Raw genomic sequence first — 15,203 nt, 5'->3', positions numbered from 1 at the left:
CCAGGAATTTTACTTCCTCTAATGTTTCTACAAGGGGCTTCCCTGGTGGCTCAAATGGTAAAGAATCTACCTGCAATGCAGGAGAACTGGGTCCGATCCCTGGGTCAGGAAGATCCCCTGAAGAAGGAAATGACTACCCACTCCAGTTTCTACACAGCAACTCCAGGAGGGAGGGGTTATTGCCAACCCCTTATAACAGACAAGGAAACTGAGGCTCAGAGCTGTTACCTGATTTACCTGAGGTCACTATTATGGCCATATTGAAGCCCCAAACCCTAGTGCTTGAGAGTTACCTTATTTGGAGGTAAGGTCTCTGTGGGTGCATGCTAGTCACTTCAGTCATGTCTGACTCTTTGCTACCCCCATGGACTGTAGCCCGCCAGAATCCTCTGTCCATGGGATTCTCCAGGCAAGAATACTAGAGGGGGTTGCCATTTCCTCCTCCAGGGGATCTTCCCCACCCAGAGATCAGACATGAGTGTCTTATGTCTCCTGCATTGGCAGGTGGGTTCTCTACCACTAGCCCCACCTGGGAAAACCCAGAGTCTCTGTAGAGGTGAACAGATGTAAATAAGGTCTTTGGGGTAGGTCCTGACCCCATAAGATTGACCTCCTCATAGAAGGGGGAAATTTGGACAGAAATGTGCACACACACAGACCTAAAGGCAGAGATCGGGGTGATGCACCTACAAGTCGAGGAATGCTAAGATTGCCAGGAAACCACCAACAGCCAGGACGACACAAGATTCCCTCACAAGCTGCTGACACTGTGATCTTGGGCTTCTGGCCTCCAAGACTGTGAGACAAGAAACTTCTGTTGCTTCAGCTACCCAGTTTGTGGTGTTTTGTACAATAGCCCTCAGGGGACTAATACAGTCGTACAGGTGCTAGGGGTGGGCCCCTGGTGGAGCTCTGAACTGTCCAACTAAAGGCAGCCTCTGACCACGTTTCTATTATTCCTTCTGGGCCAGGTGCCCTAGCACCCAGCAGGTCCTTTAAAGCAAGACTTTGGCTGACAAAGGTCCATCTAGTCAAGGCTATGGTTTTTCCAATGGTCATGTACGTGTGTGAAAGTTGCACCATAAAGAAGACTGCATGCCAAAGATTTGATGCTTTTGAACTGTGGTGCTGGAGAAGACTCTTGAGAGTCCCTCAAGACCCTCCTTGGGGTCTTGTCCCTCCTTGGGGCAAGAAGATCAAACCAGTCAATCCTAAAGGAAATCAATATTCCCTGAATATTCATTGGAAGGACTGATGCTTCAGCATCAGCCACCTGATGAGAAGAACCTACTCATTGGAAAAGACCCTGATGCTGGGAAAGATTGAAGGAAAAACAAGAAGGGGGCGACAGAGGATGAGATAGTTAAATAGCATCACTGACTCAATGGACATGAATTTGAACAAACTCCAGAAGATAGTGGAGGACAGAGGAGCCTGGAGTGCTACAGTCATGGAGTTGCAAACAGTTGGACATGACTTAGCGACTGAATAACAACAACAAATTCTGATTATTACTGTGGTATGATTCTGTCTTATGGTCCCAGGAAGATGGAGGGTCAGGCTATTGACAATGATTAGATATCATCTCTGGGCCCCCGTGCCCTGTTTCCCAGAACCCCAACATGCTTCTCAGAGGTGGGAACAAGAGGACATTGGAGATTCACCATCAGGGTGCTGGGGCCCGCCCGGCAGACTTTCCTTCACACGGTTCCCTGAGGAAGTCACGTGGTTGATCACACGCAGAGCATCAAGTGCTATCAGCAGCTCTGCCACGTTCCAGGGATTCTTCAGCCCTGTGTGGGACCCAGGGGAGTGTGCAGTCTGATGAGAGCCTGGACTGCCATCACACAGGATGGCTTTGCACCCCACCCACCTCCCATGCAGAATAACCTACCCCCATGTGGGCACATCATTCTCGAATCCTACATCCCAGCAAATGCCCTTGCCAGGCCCAGGGCTGCTCCCTCCAGAACCTGCTGCCAGATGGAGCATGTTTGCCTCCTAGTAGGAGGGCAGGGCAGCTCAGGATGGTCACCTCTAAGACATCCTCCTGGGCCTCCTGCTTCCGGGAGACAGATCAGGTCCTCCTCCATCCCTGGGACTCAGTAAAGATCTGTCAACACCCACCATGATCCTAACACTGTTGTAAAGGAGGCCCCAAATGTCCCTGATTTCAGGGAATTTGTAATCAAGAAAGAGAATGACCAATTCATTTCTTGTGGTATTTTACTTTGCTATGTTATCAAATGTGATGGCCAGATCTCACGAGTTTTCTGGCCAAAATCCAGAAATAAGTGATAGAAAAATCACCAAGGAGGGACTTCCCTAGTAGTCCAGTGGTTAAGAATCTGCTTTGCCATGCAAGGGATGTGGGTTTGATCACTGGTTAGGGAACTAAGATCCCACATGCCGCAAAGCAACTACACCCGCATGTGGAAACTACATAGAACACACACGCACTCTGGAGACCGGGTGCCACAGCTAGAGAGTCGGTGTGCTGCAATAGATGAGTAAACATTGAGACAAAAAGAAAAACAACCAAGAACTCCCTATGCCATAAAATCAAAACTAGAAACACAGGCGGCGGGGAGGGGCTGGATTGGGTGAGGGGTGGCACGTGACCAGCCTTTTGTTTTCTTTAAGTTTATTGTTTGAGAAAAAGTAACACATGCTCACTGTAATAAATAAGAAAATTGGGATAACTAGTGGGAACCTACTGTATAACACAAGGAGCCCAGCCTGGCACTGTGTGCTGACCTAGAGAGGTAGGATGGTGGGGGTAGGAGGGAGGGGACATATGTATGCCTATGGCTGATTCATTTTATTGTTTGGAAGAAGTAAATGTGTATGTGGGTTAGTTACTCATCTGTATCTGACTCTTTGCAACCCTATGAACTGCAGCCCGCAAGACTCCTCTGTCCATAGGATTCTCCAGGCAAGAATACTGGAATGGGTTGCTATGCCCTCCTCCAGAGGATCTTTCCAACCCAGGAATTGAATCCATGCCTCTTACATCTCCTGCATTGGCTGGTGGGTTCTTTACCACTAGCGCCACCTGAGAAGCCCAAATTATCAAGCTAGTCAATTAGTAAATTAAATTACTGGGCTTCCCAGGTGGCACTAGTGGTAAAGAACCCGCCTGCCCATGCAGGAGATGTAAGAGATGCAAGTTCCATCCTGAGCTGAGAAGATCCCCTGGAGGAGAGCATGGCAATCCACTCCAGCATTCTTGCCTAGAGAATCCCATGGACAGAGGAGTCTGGTGGGCTACGGTCCATAGAGTCACAAACAGTCACACATGACTGCAGTGACTTAGCGCTTATAGACCTAATGGCATAATCATGCAACATAAAGTCCAAACCAGGACGCTTTTGAGCATGAAACTTGGTGGATTTAAACCAGATGGTGAACACTGACTCGACAGCCTGGACACCCACGTCTTAGAAGGAGTCATGAGAGGGGACCAGCTAAAGCCGAGTTGGACATAGATCAACAACCGAACACATCTTTCTGTGTGTTTCGTGTATTTCCAAGCAGGTGATGGGAGGCCTGGGGCTGGGAAACACCTCAGTCCAGGCTTTGAGCTCCCCCAAGCTCTGAGCCATCAGCCTTCACATCTGAGCGACTCCTGGAGTTTAGAGAGGACCAAGTTCCCAGGCTGTGGGGAAGACTCAAGCACCCCTCTCAAGGTTGTCTCCTAGTTTTGCTTTGAAAATTCCAGCAGGACCCTGAGCAGTGATTCAAGCTCCATCTGCTTGTTTGCTCTGGTCTTAGAGATTCTCCAGAAATCCAAGCTACATAGCAAGGACAGGGCTAGGAAGGCCATGTGGGCTGGCCGGTAGGAGACGAGCCACCCCTGTGAGTGAGCCCAGCAGAAGCTGTGCGCTACCCCACTCCAATTGCACTCTCCCCCACATTCCCTTTCGGCCTCCCTCGTGGCCTCCATCCTCCTTTACCCTAGTGGCCAGTCTGCAGAGGGATATAACCAGTTCCCCCAACTTCCAGGATCCTGCTGTCCAAGAGTGACCAGGGCACTGCCCTCTCAGGTTCCACGTCAGCTTGACTACAGGTGTTTCGAGCACCTATTCTGCGTCGGACGCTGGAATCACAGCAGCAGCAGCAGCGGTACTATAGCCCAGTCTACCCGGGCTTCCATCCCCGTGGGGACCACAGGCAATGGTTTGTGATGAATGTTAGCAAAGGAGAGAGGGTCACAGAGAGAAAGGAGTCTTGAGCTAGTGTTGGGCTTTTCTGAGAAAGTAACGTTGAAATGGAATGCTTGAGGCTCAGCGGGGCAAGGAGGAGAGATGAGCCGGTAGCAGGCCCCATGGGAGGAACTCAGGGAGTTGGGGAATGGGAAAGAGGCTGTGAGGTTGGGTATGGGGTGAGAGGTAGGTGGGGCTGGACCCTGTGGGCCTTCTAGACTGTATGCCAAGAAATGTCTGTGTGTGCTCTGTTGCTCAGTCTGACTCTTTGAGACCCCACAGACTGTAGCCCACCAGGCTCTGCTGTCCAAGGGATTTTCCAGGCAAGAATACTGGAGTGGGTTCCTCCTCCAAGGGATCGCATCTCTTGTGTCTCCTGCATTGGCAGGCAGATTCTTTACTGTTACGCCACCTGGGATAGGGCAAGAACCACGAGCAATTGTTAAATGAATTCAGACAGATGTTGAGATAGGATCTAATCTTCCACCTTCCCCGCCCTAGAAAACAGCTTGGGACAAGAGCAAATGCAGGTGACAAAGTCCTGTATCCCAGGCCAGGGCACTGGGGAGGGGGTGAGAGGAACCAAGAGCCTGAGGCCCACTAGAACCCATCCCTGGCTTGCTTAGCAGCCACATCACTTAGGGTTGGAGCTAAGCCTCAGGACCGAGGGAGGAGACAAGGAAAGAAAGCTCAGAGTATGGGCTTCCCTGACCTGCAAGCCCAGGCCCTGCGTTGGCTCATACTCCCCGTCCAGGCCTGGGAGCCCCAGCTTCAAGATGGTCACTTCTGAGCACCCCCCAGTACGCTCCCCTCAACACACACCCCCAGGATGGAGCAGAAAGAACGCACTGGAGGCAAAGGGACAATCAAACAAGGAAAAATGCAGCCAGATGGCGCCGGGACTGGGCGGTTTTGCCCCCTCGCCTTCCCGCGAGTGCGCTGGGTGCAGACAGGAAGCAGTTGGAACCAGCTCCAGAATTTTGCAGGCGGGGTGGGTGGGGGAGAGATGCCCGTGACCACCAGCCGTCGGGCGGTGCCGTTGGTCCCGCGGACTGACCTCACTGCCCAGGCCCGCGGAGCCCCTCCTGGGGTCACATTCCGCGCTGGAGAGCCCCTCTCCAAGGCCTTGGATGGCGCCAATATCTTTTTAGGAACCAAGGGTCTAATTTTAGTGTCCCGGCCTTCGACACCTTCCTGAAATAGCTCCCTGTTTTCCCTCCCGGCCCTGCCCCTTCCTTGGAGAAGGTGAACCCCCTGCATCCCCGTGATCCGGCCTGGTGAGCACGGGCCCACAGCCTTGTATGGGTCTCGGTAGAGGGACTCGTGTCTCTGTGGTCTGTTCCTGGTGACCCGACCCAGAGGGCTCTACTGGGGAGGGCAGCTCAGCGCCCACCAGGCCAGGGGTCCCACAGAGCTCACTCCTGCCCTCTCCCTGTCCACTGGCCATGCTCAGGCATGTCACAGGCCTATGGGGCCCAAGTTCAGGTCCCCAGCCCACTGGAAATCAAGCCTGCTGAGCCTCAGCCTCTGCCTGTAGTAACAGTGGGTCAGCAGACACCTTGACCCAGCGGAGCTTCTGTTTATCATTCCGTATGTTCTGTGCCATCCTTGTATCAATAACACTTAGTAGTAGTATTTTCTGAGCACTTACTATGGTGTCACGGAGAAGGCAATAGCACCCCACTCCAGTACTCTTGCTTGGAAAATCCCATGGACGGAGGAGCCGTTAGGCTGCAATCCGTGGGGTCGCTAAGAGTCAGACACGACTGAGCAACTTCACTTTCACTTTTCACTTTCATGCATTGGAGAAGGAAATGGCAACCCACTCCAGTGTTCTTACCTGGAGAATCCCAGGGACCGGGGAGCCTGGTGGGCTGCTGTCTATGGGGTCCCACAGAGTCGGACACGACTGAAGTGACTTAGCATAGCATAGCACAGCATAGCATACTATGGTGTCAAGTGCTTCTCATGCATGATGTCATTTAATCCTCTCAACCACCCTGTGAGGTAGGTACTGTTACTGTCCCCAAGGTATGGAGCCACCAAGTCGGCGGGGCACCTGAGATTGGAACTCAGGAGATCTGACCTCCAGCCCCCTGCTTCATTGTTCACATGACATCTCCACGCAAACACCTCCTTGGACCCTCACAACAGCCCTGTCTCCCCTGCCTTTGTCCCAGGCCCTTTCCTAGAGTACTCCATTCAGATTCTTCTAGGCTTCCTAAGCAAGCCAGAGAGGTCATCTTGCCTGTGAGAAGTCACACAGCACACTAGTGGTGGATGAAGATTCAACCCCCAAATTCTAAGAATAACAGGGCATTTCCCAAAGGAGGCTGCAGCTCCACTAAGAGCTACAGATGTGTCAGCCGCATCCGGACAAACAAGGTGGTCCCGGTAATCGCTGGGTGTGTGCATCTGGGCTGGGATGTTTTCACCAGCAGCCTGCTCCCTAACAGGCCCATGTGCTCATTTGCAGAAATGCTTCCTAAAGGGGCCACCAGCAGGCTGAATGATGGGTGGCCAGGAAGCATGATTCAGCAGGCAACTGGGGCACGCCCCTGGGGACCTATCATCCTGCTAGGAAGTGGACACATCAAAGGAGAAAAGCCAGAGTGGCCTTCCCAGGCCTCCTCTTGCTGCAGTCAGAGCCCAAACCCCACACCCATGGGTGTCTGTGAGTGGCAGCAGCTCCCTCCTGGGTCCCCGAGGCCCAGTTCCCTCCACGGGCTCCCGCCTGCCTGCTGACCAGGCTCAGCAGTGACCAGGGTGGGGTGGAGGAAAGCAGCAGTGCAGTGAGTCAGGCAGGATGAGCTGCTCCCACGCAGGAGAGCACGTCAGGGCCTTGGGAAGTGGGAAGAACCTTCAAACCCCACACCATCCGGCTTTATCCAAGCAGCCTTTGACTGTCAGAATAGGAAATGCAGTTATTGTCTGAGTGGATAAAGAGTCGCCCTTCTGAAACCAACAACTTTCCTTACATGCTGCCATCTCCAGAATCAGGGCTTGGGGCCTGGCAGGTGGACACACACGCAGGAGGCAATGGAAGAAGGGGGCTGTAGCTCACGTGCCAGACTTTGAAATGGCCAGAGGGACTAATGATCAAACACTTGTAAGTGGGTGATGTAAGGAGTGTACGTAGCAAGCCAGGTGACAAACAGGACCTGACCTTTGAGCTAGGTGCTGAGGATGTAACAGGGCATGTGGAGGACTGTGGGGACCTTGTCTGAAGGAGAAGCTCAGTGTGCCTGAGTGCCATCTTGGGGGCGAACACCTCTATCATCCTGATGCAAAGAGCCAACTCATTGGAAAAGACCCTGATGCTGGGAAAGATTGAGGACAAGACGAGAAGAGGGTGACAGAGGATGAGATGGTTGGATGGCATCACCAATTCAATGGACATGAACTTGAGCAAACCCTGGGAGATGGTAAGGGACAGGAAACCCTGGCACGTGGCAGTCCATGGGGTCACGAAGAGTCAGACGTGACTTGGTGACTGAGCAACAACAACAACAAGCTCTATTGTCAGGTGCAGAAGTAAATTCAAAGTCTTCTGAAAAATCTGATTTTTTAAAATCTTGGCCAACATAATACCAGTAAATTGTTTTATATTTATTATATTATTAATAAATAGTATAGATAAAGTATTATTATATTTTATTTATTTTAATTGGAGGATAATTGCTTTACAATGTTGTGTTAGTATACATATATATATTCCCCTCCCTCCTGAGTCTCCATCCTGACAACCCCTCTAGCTTGTCACAGAGCACTAAGCTGAGCTCCCTGTGTTATACAGCAGTTTCCCAGTAGCTATGTATTCTACACTTGGTAGTGTATAAATTATTATTACATTTATTTTACTATATTATTAATATTTATTTGTAATGATCCCCTGAAGGTGTTAGTTGCTCAGTCATGTCCCACTCTTTTCGACCCCATGGACTATAGCCCATCAGGCTCCTCTGTCCACAGGACTTTCCAGGCAAGAATACTGGCTTGGGTTGCCATGCCCTTCTCCCGGGGAGCTTCCCAACCCAGGGATCAAACCTGAGTCTCCTGTATTGCAGGCAGATTCTTTACCATCTAAGCCACCAGGGAAGCCCATTAGTAATGATAAGAAATTATTATTGTCATTACCATTATTACCACTGAGAGTTTCTAACAACAGGTGTCTGCAGCCCTGGAGAGGGCTGGGGAGACAGCCTTTGCTGTGAAATTATGCTTTTCTTGTTTACAAAGTACATTGTCTGGTGTAATTGTCACCCCAAGCCTGGGAGCAGCCTGGAAACATCTGTTGTGCCCACCTGACAGATTAGGGAACCAAGACCCAAGAGACTGTAGCACTTTACAAGGGTCACACAGCAGTGGCAAAGTAGACACTCAGGTCTCTGATTCCCAGAGGGTGAAGTCTGTGTACTAACGGAAGGTAGGGGGGCTGCCCATAGAAATGGGGGCCACTGCCTGCACTTTTGCACCAGCTGAGCTGACCCCACCCGGTTACCTGAACTCCCGGCTCCCTGCTCTCAGCACCCCAAGTAAAGCTAAGGGTGGAGATAAGGTGGCCGAGGTGCTGATGAGCCATGTGACACGCAGATTTTTGCAGCTCCAAAGCCAGCCCCCACCCTCCCTGTCTGGCCAGAGGAATGCAGACGAGAAGGTCAGGTGATGGACAGGGCGTCCATAATGGGCAGATTCCAGTGTCAATCCCAGGGGCTCCGGGCTGAGACCTGCCTCACTTTCGAGGCCACCTCCCCACTTGTGCATTTCCTGTGTCTGACCAGCCCTGGCTCCTTGCCCTCCAAAGGGTCCTGGGGCTCGCCTGCCTCAGAGCTGGGGTCCCACAGCTCTGAGGTCCCAGATGTCTCCCACTGGACTCATCTGTCCTCTATAGCAGGAGCAGAAAGCTTGCTGTGAATCCTGCCTTCGAGACCAGATGGCATTACTGATGTCCGAAAAGAGACCCCAGAGAAGCTACTTGGAATCCCACTCAACCCATCGATGCAGGAGACTCCAGCCTCAGAACACCCAGGACATAGATATTCCTCTGAAACACCTGTCTAGCAGTTTCCCTGGTTCTCTGCCCATCCTCCCTAGCGTAATCACTCACTGCTGTTCCCCAGGTGGGCAAACGTCTATCCCAAGTGGATGGAACTCTGACTGGCCCCGGACATTCTGCTGCTCCTGCTCAGAAGCAAGCCCCAAGCCCCACGGTTTACCAGTGGGCCAAACACAGCCTTTTCAAGGGAGTGGAACTGAACCCCCATCTCTAGGACTGTTGTTTTTTCAGAAATCCCTCATCTTTGACATGTTTTAACTTCATATATTACCACTATGATGTTTGCCTTAAAACATCAAGGGTTTTTTTTCTAGAAAGCAATGATTTCTTAAGTAGAGTTTTTCCCTCCAACTTGCTGTGAGAGAAGCAAGAGTTATTGAATGGGACTTCCCTGGTGGTCCAGGGGTTAAGATTCTGTGTTTCCACCACAGGAGTCACAGGTTCGATCCCTGGTCTAGGAACTAAGATCCTGCATGCTGCATGGCCAAAAAAAAAAAAAGGTATGGAAGAGTTATTGGAAAATCAGGGTGATGCACCCAGGTCTCCCAAAGTGGGGACAGACATGAGTATGGCCAGAAGTGGGCTTGAGGAAGCAGTTTCTGGGACTTTCCTTGCTTGGCGCCTCCGTTCTATCTTACCAGGAGCTCAATTCTATCCTTGCTCAGGGAACAGCATACAGTAGCAAGAAATATAGGCCCCATGCTGGGCTCTGGCTGCTCAAGGGCCACCAACACGAGGCCTGGGAATGGAGAGAGAACCAGCTGACCACTTATTAGGATTTGGTGCTTTTGCATCCTGACCCATTTAATCCTGCCACTAACCTGAGCATTACCTCCATTCTGGGCTTCCCAGGCAGTGCTAGTGGTTAAGAACCTGCCTGTCAATGCAGGAGATGTAAGAGACGTGGGTTCAATCTCTGGGTTGGGAAGATGCCCTGAAGGAGGGCATGGCAACCCACTCCAGTATTCTTGCCTGGAGAATCCCATGGACAGAGGAGTCTGGCTGGCTATGGTCCACAGGGTCACAGAGAGTCGGACACGACTGAAGCGACTTAGCACGTACACACCCCCATTTTACTGGTGAGAAAACTGAGGCTCAGAAAGATGAAGCAAGTTGCCCACAGTCACACAGCCCATAAAATCAGAACTGGGATTTGAACTGAGGTCTATGTAACTACAAGGTCCCTGCCCTTTCAAGGCACCAGGCATGACTCTCAGGGGAGACAGAGTGAGATTGGTTTTGACTACTGCAAAGCTGATCCCTGACCAGAAGAGATGGGGCCTCCTGAACTGTCTAGGAACTCCCACAAAAGAACTAAGATCTATCTAGTTTTATATTTATTTTATTTTATTAATTTATTGGCTGTGTTGCAGTACATGGGATCTTTTAATCGTGGCATGTGGGAACTTGTTTCCTGACCAGGGATCAAACCTGGGCCTCCTGCACTGGGGACATGGAGTCTTAGCCATTGGACCACCAGGGAAGTCCCTAAAATCTCTTGTGAGTTTCCCTAGTCCGCCGGCCTTGGACAGAGCCACTGCCCTGTGTTCCTACCATCTGGCGGGCCTGCTCCTTCCCAAAGTGAGGACCAAATGAGCAGGTGAACAGAGAGCCTTCAGCGCCACCTGCTGGAGACACAGTAGCAGCATCTCTAGCGGACCCTGCATCCCCAGAACACGTCAGCCCTGGCCACTGAAGAAACTGGGGTTGGGGAGGTAGGTATGATGAGCAGCAGGGAGCAGGGCAAGACGGCTTCTCAGGAGATTAGTCCTATACTTGATCCTATAAATAGGTGTGGGTTCCTCCTGCCAGAAACTTAGCTGCATCTGGCACTCAAAATACACCTGACCTTGCAAGTACAGATGGATGGATGGAGGCATGTCAGCTGCTGAGGGCCAAGCTAGAAGGAAGGCTAGATAATTGCTGTATCATGGAAACAAGGCAATTTTAGGCAATTTTCTGCACAATGCCTTGGCTGTTTAAGTCCAAAAAAATGATTAGAGAGGCCAGCTGGAGACTCATGTCAACTCTATTTCTGATCAGCCTGAAATTTTCACAACAGTCATGACTATTAATGAGCCTGTGGCCGCTGCCACTATAAACCTTCCCTATCTTTCCTCTCCCAGCCTGAGTGTCTACAGCATCCACTGAACGGGGGGCTGGAGTGATTGGCCCCAGGAACCCGGGAGAAGCAAGCAGCTCAGCCCCAGGGAGCGGAGGGAAGAGATCCAGGCTGTTCCCCACAGCTAACATCTCTCAAGTGTGTCCTTTGTGTCAAATCATGCGCCTACACACTACACGCCAGGTCTCATTGACTTTGATTGTGACCAATGAAGAAGGGAGGTTCATACCCAGAGGTAGCCACGCTAGTCTCTGTCTAGACGGAGGTCCCCATGACCCAGTCCTGCTGATCACTTTCTGTTGTTCAAGCCACAAAGGAGGAAGCATGATGGAGTGGTCAGGAGGCAGCCTCTGGAGCCAGACTGCCAGTCCTGGTCCTCACCGACCAGCACTGTGATCTTGACCAGTTACTTGACTTCTCTGAGCCCCACATTCTCTGCCTGTGATATAGAGGTTGTAACAGCACCTACCCAGGTCTCTTTATTCCCTAGCTGGCACAGCAGGTGTCAGTTCTGACTGGTGACTCTGCCATATAGTTGTTACATTGTTTTTTTTATTAATTATTATTTATTTATTGACTGTACCGGGTCTTCACTGCTGCACAGGCTTTCTCTAGTTGTGGTGAGCAGGGGCTCCTCTGGAGTTGTGGTGTGCAGACTTCTCATTGCAGTGGCTTCTCTTGTTGAAAAGCAAGGGCTCTAGGTGTGCAGGATGCAGTAGTTATATTACAAATCCCAGGGTCTAAAACACAGGCCTAGTATCTGTGGCTCATGGGCTTAGTTGCTCCATGGCCTGTGGTATCTTCCTGGGCCAGGGACCAAACCTGTGTCTCCTGCATTGGCAGGCCGATTCTGTACCACTGAGCCACCAGGGAAGCCCTTCATCCCACATTGATGTGTTAGTTTTATTAGCATTGAGACTGCTAAATAATTCCTAATTTCCCTTTTGAGTTCTTCTTTGGACCATGGGTTATTTAGAAGGATATTGTTTAATTATCAGATATTTAGGGCTTTTCTAGACTTCAAATTTAATTCTCTTGGGGTCAGACAACGTATTCTCTAAGATTTTAGTGTTCTTCCTTTAATTCTGTCAGTTTTGCTTCATTGTACTTTGAAAGTCTATTATTAAATAATCATTTAGGATTGTTATGCCTTCCTAATAAATTGACACTTTTATCATTATGAAATATCTCACTTATCTCTGATAACATTCCATGCCCTAAAATATACATTGCTTCATATTACTATAATCATACAAACTTTATAATAAATGCATAATCTTGCATCCTTTTAGTTTCAACTATTTGTGTCCTTTTATTTTAAATGTATTACTTACAGACTTCCCTGGTGGCTCAAGATGGTAAAGCGTCTGTCTACAATGCAGGAGACCCGGGTTCGATCCCTGGGTCGGGAAGATCTCCTGGAGAAGGAAATGGCAATCCACTCCAGTACTATTGCCTGGAAAATCCCATAGACAGAGGAGCCTGGTAGGCTACAGTCCATGGGGTCGCTAAGAGTCGGACACGACTGAGTGACTTCACTTTCACTTACAGCAGCAACAAGCTGAGTCTTATTGTCTTCATCCTATTGGATAACCTCTGGCCTTTCCTTGGAAGATTTCATTCATTTAAATTTAATGTGATCACTGATATGGTTGGGTTTAAGTATAGTATCTTACTATTTGTTTTCTATTTAGTCTACTTCTTCTTTGTTACTCTTTCCTTGACTTATTTTAGGCTAATTGAATAATTTCATATTCCATTTTATTTCTTTTACTAGTTTTTTTTAGCTATACCTTTTTATATTGCTCTAGTGAATCTATTATGCATTATTGATTTTCCAGAGTGTACCTAGAATTAATATTTTAGTACTTCAAGTAAAAGGTAAATACTTTAAAACAGTATAATTCCATTTAACCTCTTCACTTGTGCTCTCAGTTTTATATATTTCACTTCTAAATATGTTACAAACTCCCCAAAACAAAATCACTAGTTTTGTTTTAAACAATTGCCTTTTAAACAAATTAAAAGATAGTTTTATGTTTGGCCCTATGTTTACGTTTTCTGGTGCATTCTTCCATGAACATCAGTGTCCAAGTTATCCCTTTCAGTTTGAAGTACTTCCTTTAGCGTACCTTGTTATGCAGTTCTGCTGGAGAAATATTTTTCTCAACTCTCTTCTTGTGTGTCTGAAATAGTCTTTATTTCACCCCCTTAGTTGAAGGATATCTTAGCTGGATACAGAATTTTGCAGTCACAACTGTTTTTCTTTCAACATTTTAAAGTGTCTTCTAGGCTCTGTTTTTTTTTTTTTTTTTTAATCTGATAAGCCCCCAGTTATCTCCAAAATGACTTTTTATCATTAGCTAGTTCAGATCACGGAGAAGGCAATGGCAATCCACTCCAGTACTCTTGCCTGGAAAATCCCATGGACAGAGGAGCCTGGTAGGCTGTGGTCCATGGGGTCGCAAAGAGTCAGACATGACTGAGCGACTTCACTTTCTCTTTTCACTTTCATACACTGGAGAAGGAAATGGCAACCCACTCCAGTGTTCTTGCCTGGAGAATCCCAGGGACGGGGAGCCTGGTGGGCTGCCATCTATGGGGTCGCACAGAGTCAGAAACGACTGAAGCGACTTAGCAGCAGCAGCAGCAGCAGCAGCAGTTCAAATTAAGATCCAAAAAGGACCCTCATATTGCATTTTGTCATTATGGGTTTTTTTTTGTCCCTTTTAATCTGAACAGCTTTGCTTCCCAACACTCTGTGTGTATGTGTGTGTGTGTGTGTGTGTGTAACTTTTGAAGGACTGGATCAGTTGTCCTAAGGAATGTCCTCATCATGAATTTGTCTGAATTTTTCCCTCGTGGTAGGTATTTCTCCCTCCAAATTTAATTTTTTCCTGTATCCTCTAAGCTTCTTGTAGACTGGACCTCAGATCTGTAAGATTCTGGACCTGACTAGATTCAAGTTTGTCATTTTTATATTTTATATTGTCTGACGTTAAATATATTGAACAACCTGTCTCCATCTGCCTCATAAGGTTGGGAGGGGATTAAAGGATCATAAAGCATTTCTCAGCACCTAGCTTAGAGCAAGTACACATAAATGCTGGCTAATGTCATTATTATCATTCAGTTAGTTACGCCACTGGCTATGCTGCTGGCAGCCCACTGATTACATGCTGACTGCAGATGTATCTGGTCTTACTTTTTAGTTTTGAATTAATTCTCAATTTTTTTAAGTGCTGGAAATTCTAAATCAAATTCTAAATTTATAGCTTCTCTTGGAAAATGAGAAATAGCAACACTGGGTCCCTCTTTCTTCACAGCCTTGATCAGTTCAGTTCAGTTCAGTTCAGTCACTCAGTCGTGTCCAACTCTTTGCGACCCCATGAACCACAGCACACCAGGCCTCCCTGTCCATCACCAACTCCTGGAGTCCACCCAAACCCATGTCCATTGTGTTGGTGATGCCGTCCAACCATCTCATCCTCTGTCGTCCCCTTCTCCTCCTGCCCTCAATCTTTCTCAGCATCAGGGTGTTTTCAAATGAGTCAGCTCTCCGCATCAGGTGGCCAAAGTATTGGAGTTTCAGCTTCAGCATCAGTCCTTCCAATGAACACCCAGGACTGATCTCTTTTATGGCGGACTGGTTGGATCTCCTTGCAGTCCAAGGGACTCTCAAGAGTCTTCTCCAACACCACAGTTCAAAAGCATCAATTCTTCAACGCTCAGCTTTCTTTATAGTCCAACTCTCACATCCATACATGACCACTGGAAAAACCATAGCCTTGACTAGACAGACCTTTGTTAGCAAAGTAAT

The sequence above is a fragment of the Bos javanicus genome, chromosome 16 (genome assembly GCF_032452875.1).
Source record: "Bos javanicus breed banteng chromosome 16, ARS-OSU_banteng_1.0, whole genome shotgun sequence".
Lineage (NCBI taxonomy): Eukaryota > Metazoa > Chordata > Mammalia > Artiodactyla > Bovidae > Bos > Bos javanicus.
Note: the sequence above shows the minus strand (reverse complement) of the source record.